This window comes from Sciurus carolinensis, chromosome 4, assembly GCF_902686445.1.
Source record: "Sciurus carolinensis chromosome 4, mSciCar1.2, whole genome shotgun sequence".
Taxonomy (NCBI): Eukaryota; Metazoa; Chordata; class Mammalia; order Rodentia; family Sciuridae; genus Sciurus; species Sciurus carolinensis.
Genome location: NC_062216.1, coordinates 126,683,190 through 126,710,860, shown reverse-complemented (window position 1 = coordinate 126,710,860; position 27,671 = coordinate 126,683,190). Strand labels below are relative to the sequence as shown.

Genomic DNA, 27,671 nt, shown 5'->3' with positions numbered 1-27,671 from the left:
TCCGAAAAAACTCAAACATTTTTACTTCTTTTAACATGTACACTTAGCTTGTGAAACGGTCCATGTGAACCAGGTGAAGGAATTTTATTTTTATTTGGGCAGAAACCAAAAGGGAGAAAATACTTTTGGCAGAGAATGAAGCCACACTATTTTGAAAGGAAAAAAGGGAGAGAGAATATAACATAAAAAGGAAAATATTTCAAATTTGTAAGGAAAAATATTTTTCACTAGAAAAATTTCCTCATGCTCTCATTTGTGCTTGGCTTAGCCTCCCTGTGGCATTCCAGGCAATCTGTCTCTTAGCACCACAGCTGTGAAATATATGAACTTAAGGAGAAGTAGTCAGTTTTAACCCCGCCCTCATTTATTAGCCTCTTCACTTTCTCTGGATTTCATGTCTTGCCATAGGCTTTCACGCTTGCTATCTAACTTGTTTCATAATTCTATTTTACAGAATAACATCTTCATCTAGCATAGGTTAGAATAACGGGGGAAATGGTAACAATCAGAATGATGTATTATCACAAAACCACATTGACATATTTGAGTAATTTATTAGGGATGCTATCACTCAGGCTATCCTGGAGGAATGGACTAGCTTAAGAGCATGCAAAACTACAGACTTTATAACAGGAATTCCTTCTACTAGTTCAGGAGCTGGCAAACTTCTTTGCAAAAAGCTAGATAGCAAGTATCTTAAGTTTTATAGACTGTACTACCCCATCTCAACTATTTAACTCTGCTATTGCAGTGAAAGCAGTTAAGACAATAGACAATATACCAATGAATGGCTATAGCAGTGTTTCCATAAAACCTTTACAAAAGAAGATGGCAGTCAAATTTGTGAGGTGGAGCTACGGTTTGTTGACCTCTGATCTGGATGATAGATATGTTTGCAACTGTATTATAAAGAGTCCTCCTAGACACTCAGCCCAAACCATCTGTCTGTTAATTTAACTGAAAAGTTGCATTTATTTTTAAAGTTAAAATTAAAACGAATGTTCTCAGGAAAACACATTTAAAGGGTGGATACTTTACAACTTTGTTGAAGGACTGGTTATTTTTCTATGTATCAATAAAATTAATCTAAAATAGATCAATGGATAAAAATGTGTTTTTGGTGCCTATGCAATGAATAAACCAAACTGCACAGCTGAACTTTGAGCATTGATGATCTTCAGATTACAGCTTTGCCGCACCCAATCTCCCTTACAGCAACTCCAGCACACAAAGCCAATGCTGCTTCTTTTAAGGATTAGCTCCTGCTTTAATCTTGGTGGCATTATTGTGCATTGTACTGACTATACGTTTTAAGGCAAAATGTATTACTTGTAGAGACTCAGTATGATGTTTCCAAACATTGAAAAATGACTTCATTTCCAACTTGATACTGATGGTGAAAATCCTTTCCTTTATTTAGGAATTTCCCTAAGATTTTAATAGATATTTCCTAACCAGGAATTTGTTTAAATTTCAAACAAATAAATGAACTTAAAGCACCACATGTCAGCTGCCACACAGTTAAGCACTAATGGTGTTCACCTAACTGTCCTCCTGAACTGAGCTGCCAGCACTAGGCATAATACGCCAGGCAGTTTCAATGATTAAGGCAGTTTAAATTATTATATTACCATATTGGAATATTGATAGAAATTACTCCAAAACATGCAAAACTTTGTATATGAGTCAAGAGCTAGAATATTGCTTAGTCTTAACCCATGTTGTACGTGAACTACTGCCCTGAAGGATTTTGTACCTGTAATTCCTTCCCTATGTTTCCCTGGCTGATCCTGGCTTACAGATCTCTCCTTGTTTCAATCTGGACTTTTTCAGCAGCATAGCAACTAGGACATCTATTTTATACTATTCTATACTGCACTCCTGACTGTGATATTTATTTTCATATTTGCATTGGGCTTTTATTGTCCTTCCTCCTCCAAGTGTTCATACCTAGTATGGGGGTTGCTCATCCAATGTATTGTCAAATGTCTCTTGAATAAATGAATGAATAAAGGTCTTTGTTTATTCATTAATCCATTCTATGACTACTCACTGAGTGCTGACCATGCACTAGTAAACATAACAGGCAAAAGTCCTGTAATAGTGTGGCATACATTCCAGTGGAGGAAGTCTAAAAAATAAACATAATTAATTTAACAAGTGGTAAGTTCTACAGAGAAAATTAAAATGGGAAAGGGGAACATGGAAAGCTGCAGGATGTAGGGATTGAGTTTCACTGTGGTGGTTAAGGAAGGTCTCACTAAGGAGACATTTGAGCAAAGACCTGAAGGAGGCAGGGAGAAGACCTGCCCATTTCCTGGGAGAAGAGTTTTTCTAGGCAGAGACACACAGAGGAGCAGCCTGGGGCTCTGAGGTCATGTCATGAAGTGCAAAGAGAACAAAAAGGAAGGGGATCTGACCTCCAGAAGGACTTTTCACTCACTCTGAGATGAGTTATTTGCTTCTGGGTTTTCAAAAGTTGATTTGGCATAATCTATATAATGGCTTTGACCATTCTTTCTCCAAAAAAGAGATGATCCCACATGTCTGTTTATTCTCCACATTTTCCATGTTTAATTTTCTTATAGTCAAAATAGGAACAACACCTTTTCTTACAGGGAATTTTGAAGGGGTTAAATGACCATCACAGTAAGAACATGAGTTTAAACTATCCAATAAGCTGGCAATGCAACTGTTTTTTTATCAACAACCACTTACTGAGAGCCATTTATGAGGAAGGCAAATGGAACTTTTATAAGAGACATGTGGGGAAGATCGAAGGGCTGGAGCAGGCTGGAAAGGAAAGCAAAATCAATTGATAAGGAAGGAGGGACAAGGAAAGGGAAATAAAGGTCAATGTTTCTAATCACAGGAATAAAGAGCATGGCACTGGGGGCTGGGCTGACCTGGTTCAAATCATAAATATTCCATTTACCTTCAGTAAGTCACATTTGAGCCCATTTCCCTCTGTATAAAAATAGGATTTGACATGTGCCTCTCAGCACACTATTAGGATTAAAAGAGTGCACCTACATACCTAACACAACAACAGCACCAACTGCTGAGTGAATATTAGTCACCAAACTCGTCATTATCGCCACCATCCCAGATCAGGAAACAGAGGCCATTTTGCATCTTTTGACAAAAAATAAATAAATAAAATAAAATAAAAAGCAGGGAAGACCTCTTGAAGGGAAACCTAATAAGGATTCATTTTAAAAACAGCTGACTGTAAATTATGTACGAGGACCCAATTTATTGCTTGAATCAGGATAAGCCCCAAGAAACATCTTTTCAGTAATTCAAGTTCCTAAGAATTTGGCTCAGCTAGGAAACAGGAGTTATCCTGGAGAATGCATATCTACAGAAAGGAGGACATAATTCTGTAAAAACTTGGTGATAATTCTACATTAAAAACAAATACAGGAGACCTTGTGTGACTTGAATAAAGACCGTAATGTATTAGCAGTTTCAGGAAAAGCAGAAGACAGATTTGGAACTGAGCGATACAAAAATGAAACCCCACTGTGCCAAGGAAGAAGGGATGAAGTTAATCAGCTGCCAAGTGCTTTTCCATTTGGGATAGACAGGGTTTAGAGCTGGCAGCCGGAGCAGCACAAGACTTGATGGATGAGAGTCTCATAAAATTATCTGAATTTATTCTGTACTGCAGAGGGCATCTGCCACTTTTTTATTTGTCTGGCAGCCCTTACTGCAGAGAACAGCCCCTTCCCAACTCTGTATGATTCTCTTGAGTCTATCATTCACTGAGTCCTACCTTCCCCATAAGAGTAGTTTTGAATCCCAAAAGGTCCAATTGGAATACCTCATTTCCTAGGCCAGAGAAAGACACATAACCCAAGCCTGCTAGCTCTCAGTACCATACAGTCTTAGAGCTGCTGGAAGTTTGTTGGTACATCGTGGAACAAAACTAACAATTCAGTGAAAAGCAAGAAGAATCAAAAAACAGTTATAGATAGAAGGAACAGGAGGGGAAAGAGAGCAAGAGAGAGACAAAGAGGGAGGCATGAAGGGAAGAGGAGCAGAAAAGAGAGAGAGAGAGAGAGAGAGACAAAGAGACAGTCTTATTGATACCATGTGACTTTTAATTCCTTGGTTCTGAGATCCCTGAACCTCCCACTTCTTGGGACTTTTCATTCAAGCAAATAGATTACTTTTTTTTTTTTTCTATTTTTGTTACTTTTATTATGAATTGAATTTTTTCATTTATAACCAAAAGCATCAACTAGGAAAAATGTGAAAGAAATGATGACTCTAATGTGATAAGGGTGGCAACCTACATGGGATACACAATTCTGTCTACCCAAAACAATATAAATAAATACAAGTCTTCAGATGTTACAACAGATTTGGGTAGAAGTTCACAGCCCGTCTGACCCACATCCTGGTCTTAAAGGTCTGATATATAAGGAATTGCATTGCAGTCTTTCAGCTGTAACCACAACTCACCTGAGGTAGTAAAATTGCTCCCCTCCATTGGGAAATTGTTTTTCAAGTATAGGAAGATTTAAAGTTAAATGTAAAGATCATAAGTAAATTGGATCCATAATATTAATACTGTTAAGTAGGTTTAGAAACAGAAGTTAAAGTTTGTGTTTAAAGTGTTAGCAATGTTTAAGGAAAACTATCATTAGAGAATCTGACAAATTTAAAGTCATGATTTCAACTTCAAATTTATAATTAATTTTATTCTCTTTATCTTAACTTGCAAAATTTTGATAAATTAAATATTTTAGAAACTATTTAAAGGTTTTGATTCATTGTGGCTTTAAAATGAATTTTTAAATTTACAAGCTCTTTGGTTTTGCTTGTTAAAGTTTAAGTCAGGCTTGTTAGGCATGAGTTGATTGATAAATTATAAATGTTTATTTCTATACTGGAAAGATTTTGATCTGCTACAGTTGAATTAATCTAATAGGTGGAAGAATGGTCTTTAAAATTACATAAAAATTCCTTGTTTTATAAGTAAAATCAGAATTACAAAGTGAACTTAAAGGACTTGCAACTTAATGGAACACTTTTATTTTTTTCAGATTTTATTTTTTCTATTTGTTCTTTATAGATATACATGATAGTAGAATGTATTTTGACAAACTAGTACTCAACTACCTATAAATAGTTTCTTTCTATGCACAAAACCCCCCACTTCCAAAATATTGAAAAACACATCATCACACATGGCAAGAAAAATCATTACAAATACAGAAGGCCTGGCTGCAACAGCACTTCCTGTAGAGAGTGAGAAGTGTGTGGTCTCGATGGGAAATGAGGTAAGGCAAACCACATAAAAATATTCCCAGTAAACAATGATGAACCAGTTGGATCAGCTTCCAGAAACTAAAAGTAGATAATCAACAACTGAGGTGGTAATAATCTTTCTCTCCTTCCTTCCTTCCTTCCTTCCTTCCTTCCTTCCTTCCTTCCTTCCTTCCTTCCTTCCTTTTTTCTTTCATCAGATGCTTATTGAATATGTAGTACACATTAAACTCTTATTCCACAATTCTAAGATAGAAGTGAAGAAAGGGAAACAGATTATAGGTTGGATGTGAAAAAGGCAGAAGGAGAGTAGATACAGCAACTGGAGATGAAGGAGAGAGGCCGGCAGTTACTTCCACAGAGGAAGGACCAGGCTGCCTCGTCTCAGATTCCTTAGCTTTGCCCCATGTCAGCAAGCATGAACTATAAGAAGTGGGAGTATCCCAAAACATAACTCTGAAGAAAAAGAGAAAATAAAATGAAAAGAGAATGAGGTAATACTTTTGGTAAAAATAGATTCCAGCCACAAAGGAAGATGGGGTGGGAAGGGACCAGTGGAAGAAGTGAGTGGCAGCGACTACTGAAACAAAAAGAAAACAAGATGAACTCAAAGTAACTACAGGGCTGATCTGAGTGGCACAAATATGGGTAAAACAGCATAAAGTAGGTACAGGCAGTACAAATAACAAGACCAAAAAAAAAAAAAAAAATCACTGAAGACTCAGTCTGTGGGATTCTGAGAAGAAAATGTGGATATGAGTTGAGGCAAAAGAAACAAGACTAAACACCAGAGCATCTGGTTCCAAAGGACTGAGGTTGGCTCTTCGTGCTGATCTGGAGAGCAAGAGAGACACATGGTCCATGGCAGCTCAAGAGGACAGGCACATGGTCATGCTGCAGAGGAGGGTGATAGGCTTGTTCCTAGGGTCTTCCTGTCCACTCAGGTACAGGCCTCTGGAAGTCCTGTTGCCAACACCCCTGGCCATGCCATCCCATAGCAGACAGCCAGAACATGCAATGAGTGATGCAGATGGTAATGTTTGGTGGGTGTTGTTTTGTTCTGATTATTTTTTTAAAAAATATTCCTAATACATAAGTAAAATATATTTGGTCTAGGAAAATTAGTTGAAAGATAATCAAATGAAATATGAGGAAAAACAAGATCACCACCCTAAATATTGGTGTTCCTAAGAGAGAAAAGGCGATTGGCATTTCTAATTAGTCATTCAACAATTTTGCTGGAACTGCCAACCCATCTTCATCCTACCCTGAAAGTTGGCAGTTATGGCCCAAATACAGGAAATGTGGTAAACAGAACTGCCAAGTCCCAGTCACGAATAAAGCTTTTCATCAACTAAGGCGAGACATTCTCTTCAAGTACCTACAAAGCTACATTGGCAAGATCTGTAAAGGGTCTCACTCAAGTATTCATCAGACTACTGAGTGCTGCATACATATGAGGAAACAACCCAAGACTAAGGAAAGAGTTATCCGAAAGGATTAGGGGGATAACATAAAGTTCTTCCGTATACCATTCATTCCCAACAACCAGACTAGAAAATCTCCTATTTCATAGGTCATTGGGTAGAATACTCAGAGGACTCTTGCCTCAGTAATGGGGCAAAATTAGTACTAGACTGAATACTGCTCTGTTCCTACATAACAAATCTCAAAAGTATGACCTGAAAGAATCAAACTGTTTCCAAGTAACTTAACTGAAGTCCCACAAAAGCTCAAAAATATTTATTAAAAAAAAAAAAATCCAACAGCCCCAATTAGGAAAAATACACAATGTCTATCCTACAATGTCTGGTGAGAAAAAAAAAAAAAAATCAATCATTGAAACCAACTCAAACCTGAGGCAGATGTTAGAATTAACAGTCAAGAATATCAAAACAGCTACTGTAGCTGTATATGATATATTTTTTTAAGTTAGGTAGAGATGTGGAAGATATTAAAAATATACAAATCAAACTTCCAGAAATGAAAGAAATATGCTTGAGATTTACAAAATTACACTGAATGGGATTAAAAGTAGATTAAAACTCACAGAAGAAAAGATTAGTGAACCTAAAGACAAAATAATAGAACTACCCAAATTAAATATATAAAATATCATATAGGAAAACAAATAATATCTCTTGAAGAAAGATGTATACCATAAGACTTAAGTCAACCTTATGTATGTGTGGATAATGTTTTTAACAAAAAGCTAAAGTTAACAAGCCAACAGAGGAGACAAAATGGAGTCATAAAAATAACTCAGTCCAAAAGAAGGCAGAAAAAGAGGGGAAGGGAATAGAAAATATATAGAAGGCAAGATGAAGAATTTTAACCTTAGCATGTCAATAATCACATTAAATGTTATTATTTAGGCACTTCAGTTGAGATTGTCAGGATTGAGTGGATTAAAAATCAAAATCCACCTATATTCTTACTACAAGAAGTACACTTTGCATACAAACAAATGAGTAAGTCAAGTGTGAAATAATGGAAAAGATATCCCATGAACAAAATTATCCATGTATAGCCCTAACCAGGTTGTATTGTATTTGGAGAAAGGGCCTTTAAGGTCATTTAGGTCAAATGGTGTCATAAAGATGGGAACTCTATCCTGTAGGACTGATATAAACAGAGAAAGGCACCAGAGAGCTAGCTCTAGCTCTCTAGCTCTCATTCTCTCTCTCTCTCTCTCTCTCTCTCTCTCTCTCTCCTCTCTCTCTAACACACACACACACACACACACACACACACACACATACAATATGGCCATGTGAGGACAGAGCAAGAAGGCAGCCATCTGCAAGTCAAGAAGAGAGGCCTTGACAAATGCCAATTTGGCTGGCACCTTGATCTTAGACTTCCAGCCTTTAGAATTATGCAAAAATAAATTTCTATTGTTTAAGCCAGTGAGCCTGTGCTAATTTGTTATGGTAACCCAAACACATTAATTCACATGCTATGACTAATCAAAAGCAAGATTAAGTGAATATATCAAAGTCAGACAAAGTAGATATCAGAACAAATAATTTCACCAGGGACAAAAACAGGTCATTTTATAATGAAAAGGGGGTCAACTCATGACAATATGAAATACTTATATAGCTAATAACAAGAATTCAAAATACTTGAAGAAAAAAGATCACAGATCTACAAAAACAAGTAGACTAATCTACAACCATAGATGAAGATATCAATATTCTCTCTCAATAATCTACAATAGAGAGAAAAAATCGGTAAAGAGAAGCAAAACCATCCACCAATATGACTTAATTGACACTTAAAAAATCCTCACCAAACAACAACTGTATACACATTTTTCCAAGTGCACATGGAACATTACTGAATTCAAGATCAACAAAATATGTATTCTGACCATTACTGGAATTAAGTTAGAATCAATAACAAAAAATTTCTGAACAATTCTCAAATATATGCAAACAAAATAACACATTTCTAAGTATCTGGGGATAAAAGAAGAAACCAAAAGGAATATTAGGAAGTATTTTGAAGTATTGAAAATGTAAAAAGAACATTAAAATTTGTGGGATGCTACTAAAGAAGTACAGTACTTTAGGCAAAAATTTAGAGTACCAATGCTTTATTTAAAAATATATTTTTTAGATGTTGATCAACCTTTATTTTATTCATTTATTTATATGTGGTGCTGAGGATCGAACCCAGTGCCTCACACATGCTAGGCAAGTGCTATACCACTGAGCCACAACCCCAGCTCACTAACTGCCTGTATTAGAAGAAAGTTTCTCAGATCAATGTCAGTTACCTTACAAATAGGTAAGTTTAGCAAAGTTACTGAATACATAATCATATTAAAAATCAATTTTGTTTCTTATATACTAGTAACAAATAATTAGAAAATAAAATCTTAAAAAAAATAACATTTATAATTGTTATGATCTGGATATGAAGTGTCCCCCAATAAACTCTTGTGATAGACAATGTAGGAACATTTAGAGGTATAATTTTAGATTATGAGAGATCTAATCTGATCAGTGGATTGATCTACTCGATGGGTTAAAAATTTTAAAGGACTACTGTACTGGTAACTATAGTCAGGTGGGGCTTGGCTAGAGGAAGTAGGGCTTGGGAGGATGAGTTTGGGGATTACATCTTTTCCCCAGGCTCTTCCCTGCTTCCTGGCTACCATCAAGTAAGCAGGTGTCTTGTCATGCCCTTCTGCCATCATGTTCTGCTTTATCTCAGCCCCAAAGCAATTGAGTTAGCCAACCATGGACTGAACCTCTGAAACCATGGGCCCCAAATAAACTTTTCCCCCTCTGAGTTGTTCTTGTTAGGTATCCCAGTCACAACAACAAAAAGCTGACTGAAACAACAGTAGAATAAAAAATGTGAAATACTTAGGAATAAATCTAAAACACACACACACACACACACACACACACACACACACACATACATGCACACACATACATATATGCACACATATGCCCAAAACTAATCAAATTAGATACATGAAATGTGAGAACTTTATTGTATGCCAGTTACACCTAGTAAAGTTGGTAAAATCTAAATAAAATAATACATAAGTATGGTTAAATAGTCTCAAAACAAATAACCAAATTATGTTATGTGCATACATAAATATGTGACAATGAAACCCACTATTATGTATAATATACCTCACCAATTAAAATAAATCTCAAAATAGGACAAAGTAGAAAGTTCTCTCTCCCCCCATAGAGTTCCACTCACCAGTAATAACTGTTTTTTAATGTTTCATTTAAAAATTTCTTCTGAGAATTGACTACATAACATTAAATATAACTATACCACTATTTCTTGACTTGTGAATTTTAAACTGTATCTTTTGACCTCTCATTTTAAAAAAAAAATGAGAAAATAGACTTTCTAAACTATTACCTCCCACTTCCAATCTCTGCTCATTGAAATTTTAATATTTAGTTCTGTTTGTATTCCTACATAATCATCATTGAAAACACATAGCACTTTTTATATGCCATTATTCTAAGAATTATATTGTCCTTTTATTTTCAGAAGAGCTTTGTGAAATATTAATTATTTTTGTCCTCATTTTTCATAAGCATATCAAGGCATAAATAAGCAATAGCCCAAGTCAAAGTATGGAGCTCATTTCAAATCCTGGTATTCTGGTCCTAGGATTCATGCTCTGAATGACTATGCTGTACTGTCACCATAATTAAACAATTTAAATAATATCCTTAAAACCCTCAAACATGAATATAACACCTTGTAATTTTCTAAGTTTGATGAAGAAATCCAACATCACTACATTTTCTTCCACCACTCTTCAAATCTCTCTAAACCTCCATTCCAACATATTATTGTTGTCATATTTGTCCCACAACTATAATTTCTGAGGCACTGTCTCTATGTTGATATTTTTCAAACTGAAAACCAGAAAGTAGTCACAGTAGCATCTGTAGGAAAAGGTTCAGTGGCACTACTGCAGAAAGTGCCTCTGAGCATTTACAGGCAATGCAACTCTTGTCAATAATTCCTTGTTAATGGAAGTAGAAAATTAAAGTTTCAAGAGGGTTAGGATGGCAGCATAACATAATGGCCTACTATACCTTTGCTGTGTCACAAGATCACTCAGCTTCCTAGTTATTCTATTTGAAAGTAGAGAAGATCCATGTCCTCCTGAAAGGGATTCCTCACAGAGCCTCTGACTTTCAGTTCTAATTTGGACTGGTGGCTCTCTGTGTTTGCCTCAGGCCTGTCATCCTGGGATCACATTTCATTACAAAGCTGGGAAACATCCACATTTCCTTAGAACTTATGACATCCTCTTACTTGAATTCTTTTTTGTTTCACTTGAGTAGTCCTTTCAGAAATATTTTGTGGGTGGTAAATTGTCTGGATTCTTATATATTTGAAAATGCCTCACTCTGGATTGATAGTTTGGCTGGGTAAATAATTTTAGGCTCAAAATATTTCCTTCAACATTTCGAAGTCATGCTTCTTGTATTATTTTCCTTAGTATCTACAATTGCTGAGGATCTGATGCCAATTGGATTCTTGTTTCTTTTTTAGGGACTTACTCTTTCAGCCTTTAGAATCTTCCCATTATTTTCAATGTCTAAAAAGTCATAAGAACATGTCTTGAGGTAGTTTTGTTCATTATCCTCTTTTGCATTTCTTTTCTTTTCTAATCTGAAGTACTCCTTTCTCAAAATGTGAAAAATTCTCTTCTGCTCTTTTCTGTTCCGTTTTCTCATTCTGAACATCTTTTGGATGTTAGCATTTTTGGACTGTTCTCTGATCTCTTATTTTTTTTCTCCCATTTCAATTTCTTTCTCCTAAGCCTTTCTTTGAATTTTTGACTTTGGCAATTAGTTTTGCATTTTAAGAACTTTTAAATTTTCACTGTTCTTTTCCTTGGCAACCTATTTTTGCTCTACAAACACTTTTCATGGAATATTTTTTTTTCTTTATGAGAATACTAAATAGAATCACTTCAAAGATATTTTCTATTTCCTGCATGATGTATTTCCTCTAGGGCCTGTGTTCAACCTGGATTTTTTTTTAATCCTTATTTTTCCTCCAGTTTTTATGATCCTTGGCTTTTGATTCATATTCACAACTGAGGAAGCTCAGCTTGTTCAAGACGGCTAGCTCTGCCTTGCCCAGGTCTACCCTTCTCTCCACGGGTGGCCATCCCTGGCAGCCTTTGCTCCAGACTTGTGATGGAAGAGGACGCAGCAGGATGCTCTTCTCTCACCTTTCCCACTTTGCAGCAAAACTGGAGAGAATGTCACCAGATGGGATATCACCCCTACTAGGGCTCTTTCCCATGAAGACTATTCAATTATTTTAAAGATTAGTCCTCTGGTTTTTGCTTGAGCATGTGACACAGGGAAGGAGAATGTGGACTCTGACTCACACAGTTATTCCACAGTTGAATCCTCTCCAACTCCCCTCTCATACTCCAAGTTTTGAGCCTCCCTCTGGGTCTGCTGCCAGGAAAAATAGTTCTGGCCAGAGCTTAGTGCAGCCTTCTCTTATGAATGCAGTTTAATCTGTTAATACAATCCAAGTATTTCCACTTTTAAGAAATCAGTCTATACCTCCAGTTCCCTGACATCCCTTCTCCTGTACCTACCAGTGTCTTTTGCTTATTCTTCTTTTTTCTTTATCAGCATTTCTATGGGATTTTAGAGCAGAAAGCATTTATATGCATGACTATCTGCTATCCTGAATAAGAATTCCCATCACAACTTTGCACATATTTGTGACTTCCTTCTTATTTGGGGACAAAAGTCTCTTTATGGCTTCCACATAGGGTCACAGGGTCATACAAACAATTTCTTAATTTCTCTTCTACTTGTCAGTTTTCCAAATATTTGAAACTGGTTTTCTATTCTCCTGTCCACTACAGGTTAAATATTTATAGCTTCCCTAACTGTGCCTAACTCAACTGCTTGTCCTACCATTCTGATTAGTTTCTTCTGAACATCCTCTTTCTTCCTATAAGAATTTAAGTGTGCAGGGGACCAGTGCTGAGAGCTAGTTCTCAGCAGCCTTGTCTCCCCAGGATATCACATAGTCACAACATCCAGCTGTTCCTAACTCCCTACCCTAGGCAAATAAAGTTAATGGTATATCACCAGCACCTGCTGTGAAGACCCTGTACGAAGGTGACATATTTAAAAAGTCAGGAAATTATGGGGAGACAGTATTTCCAACCAAGAATTTCTAGGCTGTCTAGCACAGCTTCTAACTTGTACATAAATATGCTATCATCTGAATAAAACTTATTCAAAAACTTAGTTTTAACTCATGTGGTAAAGAATACTACTTTGTGCTGAGGGGAAAAAAATCAAATAAGTTGTTCCTAAATCAACTGAAGCATGCAGTTGAATTCACTATAAATATTATGTTTCAGTTATTCAAAATGCAATTTCAAAACTCCAACCTACTTCCATTTATCACAAGCAAAATTGAATGCTTTCTCAGAGTTTGACATTGTTGTACTAGTAATTTTCATATTATTATTAGTATATTATTATTATTATCATAATTATCACTACTAATATGTATACTGTTTAAAAATTACTAAAATGTGGACAAAGACAATCGCTATATTAACTTCAGAGAGGAGAGTTATGGTAATATCCATTTACAGGAAATAGTGTTTAAAAAACTAAATAAAACATTGACAAAATTACGTGGTACAGTTCTCAACTAACAAAGATTTTTCTGATTATAGTACCTTCCTTGGAATATTCTCTGGCCCCAGTTCCCTTAAACATGTATTTGTGAACTGTAAAAGAAAAAGGGTTCTTAGTATATTCATGTGTAGGGAAATTTTTCTCTCAAATACATAAAGAGACCCAGAAATTTTATAGTAATTCAAAAGAAGTCTTCAAATTATGTTTGTTTGTTTATTCTGTGTGTATGTATGTATTATTTATAAGAATTAAGAAATTGTTATGTGCCAAGCACTAATGATTAAATGATACAATGGGAAAACTTGCAATCTCTATTCTTGCAGCTCTCACAAGGGTGAAAGTTCCAATCTTATTAAAGTACTTTTTTCCCACACTGATTCAGAAAGGTAGATTTGGATGCACATCAAATGTGTGCCATCCTCTAGAAACAAAAAGTCTGGCATGTTTTCCATTCTCTGGGCCAAATGGACTACGTCAGTAACATTTATGGAGTATTAACAAGAAGGATTCACAGATGAAAAGTTAGCCATTTCAGGAAAAGGAATAAGCCATTTCAGGAAAAATCATTTAATGATCTCATCCTTATTTCTTCCAATCAATGAGAATCTGGAGATAAAGTACTCCAGTGTCTACAACCATGTGGTACCATGTGGTGTGCCAAGTATTGGTGGTGCTTTGGGGTCTTCTACCTTCACAACTGAATGTCCTGTAAGTCTCATAAATCCTGTGCTCTTGCCCTGGCAGCTATTTTAGTTCACCAAATGCCATATTCTGTCACAGTTCCTTTTCTTTGCCTGAAATGCCCTTGCTCTCCTCATTCACCTGGAGTCCTCGCCTACTCAGTTTTCAAGGCTCTGTTCAGACCCTGCTTTTCCTCAAAGCTAACTTCTCTGATTCCCGGTGGTTAGTTCAGTGGAGTTGTAGCCACAAAGGTGAGAAAAGACAGACCAGAAGTGAACCTCTGTTCTAGCTTTACCAGATGTGTAGTTATGCAAACTTTGTGAACTTTCATTTTTCCCATGTATAAAACACACACACTTGCTTTGTAGGGCTGCTTTAGGACTAAATATGGGGAAGGTAAGGTCCCTGAATAGTGGGCTTGGCACAAGGACAGCACTCAGTAAATGCTGTTTTCCATCCTCCTTCTCTTTTTTCACACCTTTGAATGGCATGAACTTAAAATCTCATGCTTAGATCAACCATGGTCCCTACTGTGAAAATCATTCAGAAAGCAGTAAGAAATTTCAAATTAAAACTTATAAATAAAAACTTATTAAGGATTTTCTGATTACTTACACAGATCCTTCATGCATAGTATGACTCTAAAATAATGAGAATGATCTTTTACTTGAAGATGTGCATATAATATTTTCAAAGATCCTGATCAAAAGCCTCAGCACTGTGTGTTACAACCTATGAATTTTACATAGAGGTCAGTGTTATATTCTTAGTAATCACATCTGCTCTCGCACCTACTTTACAGACTCAAGAGGTAGGCCAGGTACAACAAAGTACATTGACAACAAATATTTCCAAAGGATGGTAATATTCTAAAAGCAATAATTATTGAATTTTTTAAGAATTTGCATTTTTCCAATTGTTTCATGCACACCTTCAACATTCTACAAACGTTCGTTATCCCCCACAACATCCTCTGAGGCAGGTCAGTAGTGCTCAGGGACTCAGTTGTCCCAATGTCTATGATTGTGTGCAAAGGTCCTCAGTGTAGCAGAGGGTCACTGGATATGCTTATTGAATGGCAGGATAAGGAATATGGAGTACTTCTAAACAGGTTAGAAGTTTCCATGCTTTTCCAAGTAGTTCTTGGTTTTGGGTCAAGTTTTCACTTCCATGTTGAGAACTGGGAATCATCAGTGCTTTGCTCCACTATTCAGTCACTGACTTCATAACACAGAAGTTACAAGTATGGAACCTGGAGTGGGCAGCCTGGGTTCCAATTCCAGCTCTACTGATTACTAGTAACCAGGTCTTGGGTGAGTTACTTCTTCCACAGACTGAATATTTATGTATTTTCAGTGTTCATATACTGAAGTCCTCACTCCCAGCATGATGAGATTAGGAAGTGGGAATTTGGGGAGATAATTAGGTTTAGATGAGGTCATGAGGGTGAAACCCCCAATGATGGAATTGGTATCCTTATAAAAAGAGGAAGAGACCAGAACTCTTGTTCTTTCTTTCCTCCCACCCCTCTCTCTGCCATGTAAGAATACAGTAAGAAGGTAGCTGTTTAAAAGACTGAAGGAAAGCCCTTACCAGGAACCACATCTGTCAGGACCTTGATCTTGGAGGTTCCACTTCCACAATGATGAAAAATAAATGTCTGCTCTCTAAGCCATCCAGTCTATGGTATTTTGTTATAGTAGCCCTAGCTGACTAAGACACTTTGGTTCAGCTTCCCTATCTGTAAAATGGTGATAATAGTATCACCTACATCATGAGGTTATAAAATAGTACCCAGCACATAATTAATGTTCCTAATTATTAGGAATTATTAGTGTAAAATCTTATTTCTTTTCCAGGGGGATCCAAGATGGTGGACTAGAGGGAGGTTGTGTTCCTTGTTGCTCCGTAACTTGGGTTTCAAGCAAAGGATATCTGTTTCTTGGTGAGGCAGTCTCTGCTGCTTATCAATCCCCTGCTGTTTACCCCATTTGTCCACTGCAATCACCTGCAGTCTCCCAGTATATCGACTACTTTTTGAGTGCAGATTGCTCACTGACTGGTGCCTATCATCTGCCATTTGCCTGCCTCTTACCCATCACCTGCCCATCGCCAAGGGTAGCAAGGATTGGCAAGGTCCACCTGCCAATCGTCTGCCAGTAGCCAGGAGACCAAACGTAGACCACCAGTGAATTGCCAGCTGCCTGCTCTTGCCTGTACTCCACTGTCACAGTACCTGCAGGTTTGGTTACACGTGGCTGCTGCCATTTTGAGACAACACCCAGGACCTGTAGGACCCCTGGCCGGACTGACCGAGCCCTGCCTCCAGGACTTCTCAATCAGACCAACCACACACCACCTACAATACCCCTAGCCAACCACGCTCACACCCCTGAGCTGCAGCTCCCCATTTGCCAACACATTTGGAAGTCAGAAGGGCCATCTTGGATTATCCCGGGAGTGGTAGCTCCCATCTTTAGGTGGAGCAAATCCCTTCCTGAGATGCCTGCTGGAGACTGGATGCTTATTGTCAGGTACCTGTCATGCATTAGGCTACTGAATACCATATGACTATTATAGTATAGTTTTTATTTTCTTTTTCTTTCTTTTTTTTCCTCCTTTTTGTAAATTTTTAAGTTTTTATTTCTCTACTTTTCTTGCTCTATTTTCCTTTTGTTTACCTATTCCCTCAGTCTCTTTCTCCTTTTTCTCATGCTAACAGCCAACTTCACTCTTTCTACGATCTAGAACTTCTATATACGCTTTTCTTATCCCATTAACAATTACATCCTACACCCCTCTCCATTCTCTTTGTCCTCCATTAGAAACTGTAGACCTTATTGCAAATCTATTTGTTATACTGTAGATAATAATTGAACTCATTCTCTTTTCCAGGCACTGAGATGCAATAGGTGAACAAAAGTACTCAACAAATACTTAGTAGTTGGATAATGCAAAATCATAATTGAATGAAGCCATAAATGTAGACTTTTTAAAATCCACATGGATCCTATAAATGACTGATGTCAGAGAACAAAACCTTAAATGTTCATATGATTGAACCTCAACAACATGCTCATTTGCCCAAAAGCAGAAATAGAAATGATGAAATTATAGGCCTAATGTCACAGAAGAGAAACCAGTAAAAATAAGCCCAAGTAACTCTCTGCACAAATGCTCCTTTTTAAATTTGGCTGTAGCATGGATTGCTTCTTTTAAAAAAAAGCCTATAAGCCTTGTTTAATTATTATCCAAATACACTGACTCTCCAGTGAGGTCATATTTGGAAATATATATGTATCAACATTTAAACAACTCAAAACCATAAAAGCTTAAATATTTCAGCCAAATTCTCTCTCAAAATTGAATATATGTGTTGTAAAAATTAGGGGGAGACATTCTGAATCAGATCATTGTTTCATGCCACCCTTTTTATATAGTGAGCACAGAGTTCAGAAATTTCAAGATACCATCATTAAAACTGTTCACACAGCACTGATCAGTTCTAATCACAGCTAAAAGTTCTAACACTACTGGGAAAAAAGTAAAAATAAAAAAGTACCTCAAGAGAGCACAGCTATAATATTTACATCTGCCTACAAGAACATAATCATCTTAAGTCTCAAGAGTGCTGTAGCTAGGAAAGTTTTTTTTGTTTGTTTGTTTGTTTGTTTGGTACCAGGGACTGAACTCAGGGGCACTTAACCACTGAGCCACATCTCCGCTCCATTTTTATTTTTTGAGTCAGAGTCTCGTTAAATTGCTTAGGACCTTGCTAAGTTGCTGAGGTTGGTTTTGAACTTGCAATCCTCCTGCTTCAGCCTCCCAAGTTGCTGGGATTACAGGTATGCTACACTGTGCCTGGCCTAGGGAGGTATTTTTAAGGACTATATGCAAGTAATTGACACATATTACAAATAGTACAGAGGGTTAAAGAATGGAGAGAGCTGGACTGTGAAATTATTCTCCTTCCTATTGAGAAAAGGAGAATGTGGGCACAGGAAATGAGCACGCTTGTTTTATTTTCCCAGAGATTTGATGAAACATGAAGAACTGGGGGTACTTAGAAAGTTGATCAGTCATAAGAAAGTTCTTTCCAGATATCAGCATAGATAACATTGTCTTTACTGTGAAGGAAAGTGAGGGACTGGTTTTTTAACCCCTAATAAAAACAGACTAGTGCAAGAGAGAAGAGAAAAGCCAGAGAATGGGGAAGCTACCTTCAGTGGCTGGGAGTCCTGAAAACACAGAGGATCCCCAGAGATCCCTGGACAAACCACACACAGACACACAATATACTATGAATACACATACACATAACACACACACACACTCGTGCGTGTGTGCTACACACATACACTCTCAATAGTAATGGTAGATAATGGTGAGACTTAGCTGTTATTGCATAATTCCTTGGTAGGCAGCTATTACGTTTTCTCAAATTTTTGCTCTACTTAAATAATGAATTACATTCATCCACAGACCTGTAATATTTTTGCTTATTGTGAATTTTGGTTTTGACCAAGAAAGTAAAATGGGGTGAAAATGTAAGTTATACACTCTTTGATTCACTTTACCCAGCACTCTCTAAGCAGCAACTTTCATGGGTATAGACAGAACATACCTTGTCACCTTACTGTTCTTTACATCAATTTTTCTGTCAGGAAACAATGAATCCCCCAAATGTGTGTATATCCAAAATATTATTTTTTAAAGTGTTAATAGATTTTATACCTTAACAGATTAAAATTGATTTTCTCTTAATGTTGTAACAAATTACTCCAAATTTAGTGACTTAAAAACAATATGAATTTTTATCTCACAGTTCTGTGGATTAAAAGATTGACACTGGTCTCACTAGATGTGATGGTTAATATTGGTTGTCAATTCAATTGGATTGAGAGATGCCTAAAAAGTTGGTAAAGCTCACTTTTGGGTATGTCTGCGAGGGTGTTTCTAGAGATGACTGGCATGTGGATCAGAGAACCAAGGTGGGGAACCTGCCTTAAATCTTTGCAGTACCATCCAATAGCATAGGGACCAGGTGGAACAAAAAGTGGAAGAAGAGGGAAGGTCACACACATGAGCAAGTTCTCTTCTTACATGGGTACATTTTTTTCCTGTGACCATCACTCATGGACATCAGACTGCTAATTCTTTAGCCTTTGAATGTGGATATGCACCAGTGACTCTCCAGAGTCTTCCAGCCTTCAACCTGGTTCTTGGGCTGCATTGGTCCCTCTTGTTCTGAAGTTTCCAGTTTCTTGGACCAAGCAGCTGCTGGTTTACCCAATTCTGTAGCCTGCAGACAGTCATTGTGAGACTAGCCAAGCTCTGATTATGCAAACCTATTTAATAAATCCCCTCTTATAATTATATGTTCATTCTATTGGTTCTGTCCACTAGATAACCCTGACTGATACACTAGGTTAAAATCGAGATACCAATAGGACTGCATTTCTTTTGCCTCCTTCTACTTTAAAGGATGCTTGTGCTTACATGGGCCCACCTGGGAGGCCCAAGACAATTTCCTCATCCTAAAGTGAGCTGATTAGCAATTCTAATTTCACCCACAACTTTATTCTCCCTTTTCCATGTGTATTAGTCTGCTCTTGCTGCCAAAACAAAATGATGAGACCAGAAACTTAAAAAACAGAAATTTATTTTCTTGTAGCTCTGGAGGCTGGAAGTTCAAAATAAGAGGTTGTTTCTGGTGAGGGCTGTGTCCTTAGTTGTAAAAATCTACATTCTTGCTGTGTCTTCACATGGCTTGTACTAGGTGTGCGCATGCTTTGATATCTCTTCTTGTAAGGACACCAGTCCTATAGGACTAGAGCACCACCTTTACCATGAAGGCTGTATCTCCAAATGTAGTCACACAGGGTTTTGGGGCTTCAATACAGGAATTTAAGGAGAACACAATGTGACCTATAGCATCAGGTACCTAACATATTCACAGGTTCTGGGGATTAAGATGTGGGCATTTTGGCAGAGGCATTATTCAGTCTGTCACAAAGTTGTACTTTGAATTTCAGACCAATGGTAGCGATATACTCTGGAGGTTCAATGAGGGAAGAATGGTGAGACTGAGCTCCGAGTTGCACTCTGGCTTGTTTTTTTTTTTTCCTTTTTCCCAAAATGGTGATAATTGAAGCTCGGACCACTTCCAAACAAAACCAAACTTTTTTTATCTGGCATTGGTTCAAGGAAGATCAATAGGAGCACTTACTCAAGGTGGAAGCAATGGTCATGGTGCCAGGCCCTCTAAGCCATGGGGCCATGGCAGTTACAACACTGAAGTGTCTCTTTGATGCCCAAGGTTAATCTCAACACTATTAAATGATCAGGAACTCATGGGCCAAGCACTTTACACTTTTATACTGGGTTTTAAAATTCACATTTCACGATAGCATGATAGCAATGCATTGTTGGTTATAGAGCAGTATATCTCAGAACAAGTACAGAGAAAAGGATCTCCCAAACAGGAAAAACCTCTGATCTTTGTATTCTCTTTTATATCATTCATGAAGGTGCCTGGGAAAATCAGTCCATTATTCATCCTCTAGGTAAGGACACACAAGAATGTGTCCATCTTGGTAAAAGGTCTTACTGTTGTCAAGAGGAAATAATTAGCCCTGGAGTAGGAGACCTGCAGATTCCAAGCCTGAAAGGAGACAGCAAGTATCTAAAACAAGAAAACAACTGTGGGTCCCTTCTACCTTGTTGTCAGTACCATGCACCTCTTAGTGATGGACAGGTTAATAGAATTTTTACTCAGAATTGGCTACCATTCTAATGCCACCCAAAAGATCAGGCATGGAAAGTGTAGAAGAAAGGAGATTAAGATGAAGGAAATACATTTTGGTCCTTCTTCTATCCCACTGAAGATACACACACACATATACAGATGTTAAAGAATACATGAGTAAGTTATACTGATATAAAAGCATTTATACTCTTCATGTTATGCTGGTTCCTAAAAGGGAAAAAAAAAAAAAAAACTACCTAAATATGAACTGAGATATGGTGTCAGTCGTATCACCTGAATGCAATTATAGTTATCAAGACAAGAACTGAAGTGATGCATACTGGAACACAGACAAGTCTATTCCATTGCTAAGCTGCCCCTTTCTATGTCCATGGCAGACATTGTTAATCAATCATAGCATGAACCCTGAGGAAACTTCATAATCACAAGACAGGGTTCCAGGCTGCCACTTCCAAGCATTCAAGGATTGGCATTAGAAATGATATGCCTTCGTGGCATCCAACACTTCAAAACTGCTTCCTCTCCACTGGCTTCTTTACCTCCTCTAAACACACAGGTACTTCAATTATAAGTAGTTGTGGAGCACCTACTATATGCCAGTGCATTTAAGGTAGTAGGAAATAATACAAAGGCAGCAAGAACTAGCATAATGTGGATTACATGCAATGAAGAGAGACTGACAGTAAACAGTCACTAAACAGACACATACAAATTTTTTTCCAGGTACTGATCAGTGTTTTAGAAAAAAAATCAAACAGGATGATGTAATAGAAAGAGACTGGGGCAGGGAAGATGGGCACTGGAAGAATGGCCAGGAAGTGCTCTCTGCCCAGAGAGGGTCCAGCCTAAGTGAAAATGGTGAGGCATCACCCGACCAAAGAAAGAGGGGAGAAGTGTGTCCACAGAGGGAACAGGAAGGACAAAGGTCCTGAGACAGGACCACAATTGAAACATCAGAGACACACAAAAGACAGTTGTGGCTGGGACAGATTGAGCTGGGGGAGCATGGAACCATATGAAGTTGGAAAAAACCAGGAGTCAGGTCATAGAGGGCTTTCAAGCCCATGTCAAGGAAATTGTCCATTTTTCCTTAGTATGATGAGAGGTCATTGGAGAATTTAAGCAGAAGAAAGTACCAGACTCTGCTTTACTTCTGCCTATCTGAAAAAAATATTCAATGGATCCACCTTTACCTGGCACCTTTCCATCTATCCACATTGACATCTGAGATTTGTGAGTGGATCTGCATTCACCACACCACTGCCTCACCATTGCCCCCCTTTTAAGCCTATGGATAACTTTCCATTTCCTTTACTATTTTGGAATCTCCTCCTCAAAGGGCAAGGACGGCTTCCTTTGTACACATCTCTTGGACCCTCTCCAAGCACTCCGTTCACACATTTGCAAGTTTTTATTGAAGTCCTGTTTTGTCTCAAACTTTACGCTACTCACTAGGGATGCCTTAGGAGGCCAGAAAGAGAGTATCTTGCATTCTTGGAATCTCATGATTAACAATTAACCCAATCTGACATTGAGGTTTTAAGGTCTATGCAAGTGGGTGCTGAGATGGACATCAGAGAACACAGCAGGAGCAACTAGGTCTGAGGAAGCCTGTGAGGTGGGGAACAGCTAAGAACAGAGGAAGCACTGGCTACTTGAGATCTAAAGACAGCTGGAGTTATCCAACTGTCCAGTATTCCAGGTGGCAGAAACTGGAGGTGAGACAGCATAGGAGAGGCGGAATGGTTTGGCCATTCGGCAGGACAGAAATGAGCTCCCTCCCTGTAGTAAAGTGCTCTGCTCACCTGCTACATCCAAGTCTTCTTTTAGTTTTATTCCTTTCCTTCGATATATTTTTATTTTTCCTTTTTTTATTTTAAAAAATGTTGTTAAAATGTGAACACTCATTGTGACAATTGATGAAAACATAAAAGAAAATTAAAATCAGCGCTACCTGTTGAAACATTGGAATATTTCCTTCTAATTGTTTTTCTGATGCCATCTCTGCCTCTGCCCGCTATGGTAGGGAAGGCGTTCAGTTTTGGGTCTTTGTGTTTGTGTCTATGTGTATGTGTGTTTGCAGGGATTTCGTTTTGTTTTATGGGTTTGTTGTTGTTGTTGCTTAATATTACAATGTGTGCATAAATGTAAGCAATCCTTTGTTGATGGATACCAGTGTTTCTTCAGATTTGTGCTATACGCTTATTTTGTACACGAAATTTGTTTACGCCACAGATTATTTCTAGAATGTATTCTTGGAGTAGGATAGAAGCAAGTGAGTACTCCTAGAGCTCTCAATGCAGACTGCCAAGGTGCCCTCTGGAAAGCTTACACTAATTATATCCCAGCAGCAGCAAATAAGCCTTTTGTGCCACCGCACACTCATGAGCATCAAGCATCACTGTTCCTTTAATTGTTGATACTTCATGGGTTAAAAAAAAAAAAAACACATTGCTTTGATTCACAGTTTTATTTATTTATTTATTTATTTGGTTTGTTTCTGATGTAAATGTTTTGAACATGCCTTGTTCTACTTTTTCTCTGCAAAGTGTCTTTCTTACTCTTTTTAAATGTCTTTAATAGATTAATTAAACTGCAACTATGAAACTTGAGGTTTAGTAGGCAAATGGTCTTCCCAGATTTAACATTTAAAAAACCTTCATGGCTTTTAAAAAAAACCTTCATGTGTAATTTTAATATGGTCATCATGAAGGAACACATCCTGCGGGGTCTTAACCCACTTCTCCTCACCTCCTAGGCAGAATTCCTGGTCTGGCACCACTTTTATTCTTATCGAATTCCCTCCCTAACTTCTCCCAGGCAGTTGGGACTCCTGTTTCATGAAGTGTCACCATTTCCATTTGGGCTCCTATCGAGGTTTTCTTCACAGAAAACCAGGATGGCTGTTCTAAAAAAAAAATCCACCAGGCTGGGGAGATAGCTCAGTTGGTAGAGTGCTTGCCTCACAAGCACAAAGTCCTGGGTTCAATCCCCAGCACCGCACCAAAAAACAAAACAAAACAAAAAAACATCCACTTTAAATGCATCAGTGGCTCTCTGGTATAATCAGAACACCTTACCAGTTCCTCACCAGGTCTGTGTGGCCTTGCCTGTGGCCTGACGGTGCTTGCCTTTCTCTGTCTCCTCATTTTACACCGACCAGTCCTTGATCACCAGGCTTCAGGAGCACAAGCCTTAGTCAGTACTAGAGCTCAGAGTCTGGATTGCTCTTCTTCCCTTGGCCTCTGAGCATCCACATCCTTCAGAATATCACGTCCTTCAAAACACGCCTCTATCTGCTACCAGAAGAGTGGACTTCACCCTCCTCCAAGTCCTTTATGCTTCCTCATGACATCCAGCTACTTTGCTTTCTTCATAGCTAACATTTTTCATGATTATCTGTTCAGAACCCACCTTCCAGACTAAAATGGTATCTCTAGACACTTTGTGTTTGCCAGTTTGTGTCCAAAGGGAAGCTGCAGAGAGGGTTCCACCTCCTTTTCTCCACGCAGTTCTACTTACGTCCCAGTGGGTTAGCAGAAATCCCTCCCAGGTGCAGAGAAACAGAGGCCAAAGCTAGCGTTGGGTAAGGGCCACCTAGCCCACCCTCAAGTGAAAGAGGGCTTTGTGGAGGGATCCACATCTGGTCTGTGCGGAGTTCCATAGGATGAGGCAGTGGCTACTGAGAAAAGCTTTCTAGAGATGACGGCACATGTGAAATGGCTGGGACAATGTAGCATGTTCGAGGAAACCACACGACGAGGCTTACCTTTCCAAGTGAAGTATTCCCACCCCTTCACTCTGCCTTACATTATGCCAAAATTATACACATAAATCAAATATTGGTGACCAGATGAATGAAAAATACACACATGCTCAAGGAGAGCAATTCTCCTGGAATGTCTTTTCCTCTCTCCCCACCTTAATTGAAACCTGGCCGAAAACACATCTCCTTGAAGTTATCCTTACCCAGTAGCAACACAAATGACTTTTACTATTCTGAAAGCTATCTTGTTGTTGTTGTTCTCAAATTGTTTAATATTTTCTATCTAATCTCGTCTTCCCAATTACATATAAAGTCCTCAGGGGCAGGGACCTACTTCTTTCTCTACTCTTTTCCTTCATTTGGTATTTTTTGTTTTGGTATATCATACATGTCAAATCCAAATACAGTAGTCTCCCCTTACCTGAAGTTTTCTCTTTCAAATGGCTTCAGTTACCTGGGGTCAACCATTGTCTGAAAATATTAAATGGAAATTTTCAGAAATAAAAAATCCATAGATTTTAGATTTTAATTTACTATTCTGAGTAAAGAAATCTCACTTTATTCCACTGAGACATGAAACAACCCTGTGTTCAGTGCATACATGCTGTATATACTACCCACCCAGTAGACATTAAGGAGCCATCTCATCTTCCACTGTCACAGAATCACTGTGTTCAGGTAACCCTTATTTTACTTAACAATGGCCACAAAGTACAAGACCAGTGATCCTGGCAATTTTATTATAGTATGTCATTGTAATTGTCCTATTTTGTCATTGTTAATTTCTTAATGTATCTAATTTATAAATTTTATCAAAGATATATAAAAACATGACATGTACTTATATGTGTTTGTGTATATATGTATGTATGTATACACACACACACACACACACACACACACACACACACATAATGTTAGTACTACCCCTGGTTTCAAACATCACTATCTTTGGAATACATTAACTGCAGATGAGAGGGGACTAGACTACAGTATACCCTGCCTGAGAGACAGGCAACTTAGCAAAGGGGACTGCTATATTGGAGAATTTGGCTTATCTGACCCCTATAATCCTCCCTCTCTTATTGTTCACCCAATCCCTTTTTAAGAGTTTCTGAAAAAAATTTTTTTGAATGAATTAATAAGATTTTATTCAAAGTTTTCAACTATTTATCAGGAGATAGTTTACCAGTACTTTACACTCTGCAGACAGAAGTTAATTTTCAGCTCTTGCCTTCCTCAAATGAATTGGATACTGCACTTCCCTGATGCAATGTAGCAAATCAAAAATAGCTAAAGCTACTTTTCATACTTAAAGAAACACCTCTGTTATTATCTTATATTTCTGCATCCTAAGGAGCCCTCAAATCCACCTTCTTTAAAAATCTATTTCTCTTCTATGGTCTGATCTGCCATTTCTTGCCAACACTTCTATTTTTTTTTTTTTTTTTTTTTGAACCAGGAATTGAACTCAGGGGCATTTGACCACTGAGCCCCATCCCCAGCCCTATTTTGTATTTTATTTAGAGACAGGGTCTCACTGAGTTGCTTAGCATCTCAATTTTATTAAGGTTGGCTCTGAACTCACCATCCTCCTGCCTCAGTCTCCCAAGTTACTGGGATTACAGGTGTGTGCCACCTTGCCCAGCTTGCCAACACTTCTAAATGGTCTTCACCTATTCATACCCTTCTTGGTATATTCTACTAGACAGCCAGGGAGAGCCAAGAGGCGTACAGCATTTTTTTGTTTTGTTTTTCTCCTTAAAATCCCTTGCTTGTTGCTTTGCACATAAGACAAAGACCAAAATCTTTAATAGGGCCCGCCATGTCCTGGTGCCCAACTACCTACCAGCTGCATGTCACACTTCAATTGCTCACCTAGCTTCCTCTAGCTGCCTGCTTTTCCTTCCTCTGTTCAAAAGCTATTTCCTAGGGAAGCCACCCTGGAACCACACAACCACCACCTCTGCCACTGTGTATACTCAACACCACGTGCGTTTCCTTCACAGCACTTATTACATCAGCAATTATGTCTTTGTTCATATGATTTATATAATGCCTGCCTTCCCAACCAATCTAAAAACTCCCTTAAGACAAGAACCATGTCTGTTTTGCTCACCATTATGTATTCTTAGTGTCTACAACAGAACTTGGCATGTACTAGGAATTAAATAAATATTTGGCAAATGAATGACATCTGCAATAGATGTTAATACGATTCTATTACTTGAATTTCTTTTTTTAAATTTCAGCCTACCCAAGCCAAAATTCCAATGAATTGAATTCTAGGGAAAGGGGAAATTAAAGACTGTATTCTTCTTCAAGTAAAAGCATGATGAATTAGCCCAAATTTACTCATATACTTAAATTTACTTAAGGTCTACATAAATTGTTTATAATTAATTATGTTTTCCCCCCAAACAACTGAAAACAATTCAATAATCTTTTACTTATGTGATCTGGGCCTAGTCCTTGGGCTTTGGTTTACAAATAGCACACTTCATTTTTACAAATGAAGAAATAGTCTTGATATTTAAAAGACCTAAACCTCAGGAGGGGAAATAATTTGGGATATAACGCAAGGAAAGACACAATATTTTAGTTTGTAAAACTGGTTTATTTACAATTTGGTATTTTAAAATTGTATCTGAAATTTTTATTTTTATATATTTCCCTGGCAGGCATTCTATATTTTCTTAAATATAGAGGCATATGATAGGAAACCTGAGTAAGTTTGAATGTAAGATTCACCTACTGCTACAGTCAGTAAAATTTAACTTTTAATCCCTGAGAATTAGTAGTGTCAAAAAATATTTTCATACACTCAAATATTAAAAAAAAAACATTTTAAGAACACAGAAAATAAAGAATAAGCTACAATAATTACCTCCCCTTAAATGGCAAGGTTAAGTTACTCTTCTATAAATATACCAAGGGTGCATACAAGTGCATTTAACATTACTGGGTGCCCCTGAAGAGAAAG

General features: G+C 37.7%; 1 protein-coding gene across 4 annotated transcripts in view; it reads right to left on the bottom strand.

The window, feature by feature from the left end:
- Dyrk2 (dual specificity tyrosine phosphorylation regulated kinase 2) overlaps positions 1-27,671 on the bottom strand; it is a 56,641-nt gene that overhangs the window by 13,156 nt on the left and 15,814 nt on the right. For all 4 annotated transcript variants that reach the window (XR_007108291.1, XR_007108289.1, XR_007108290.1 and 1 more), the window contains one exon: positions 25,110-25,159. The gene's annotated coding sequence lies outside the window, so the exon portion shown is untranslated. The remainder of the gene's footprint in view (positions 1-25,109; positions 25,160-27,671) is intronic.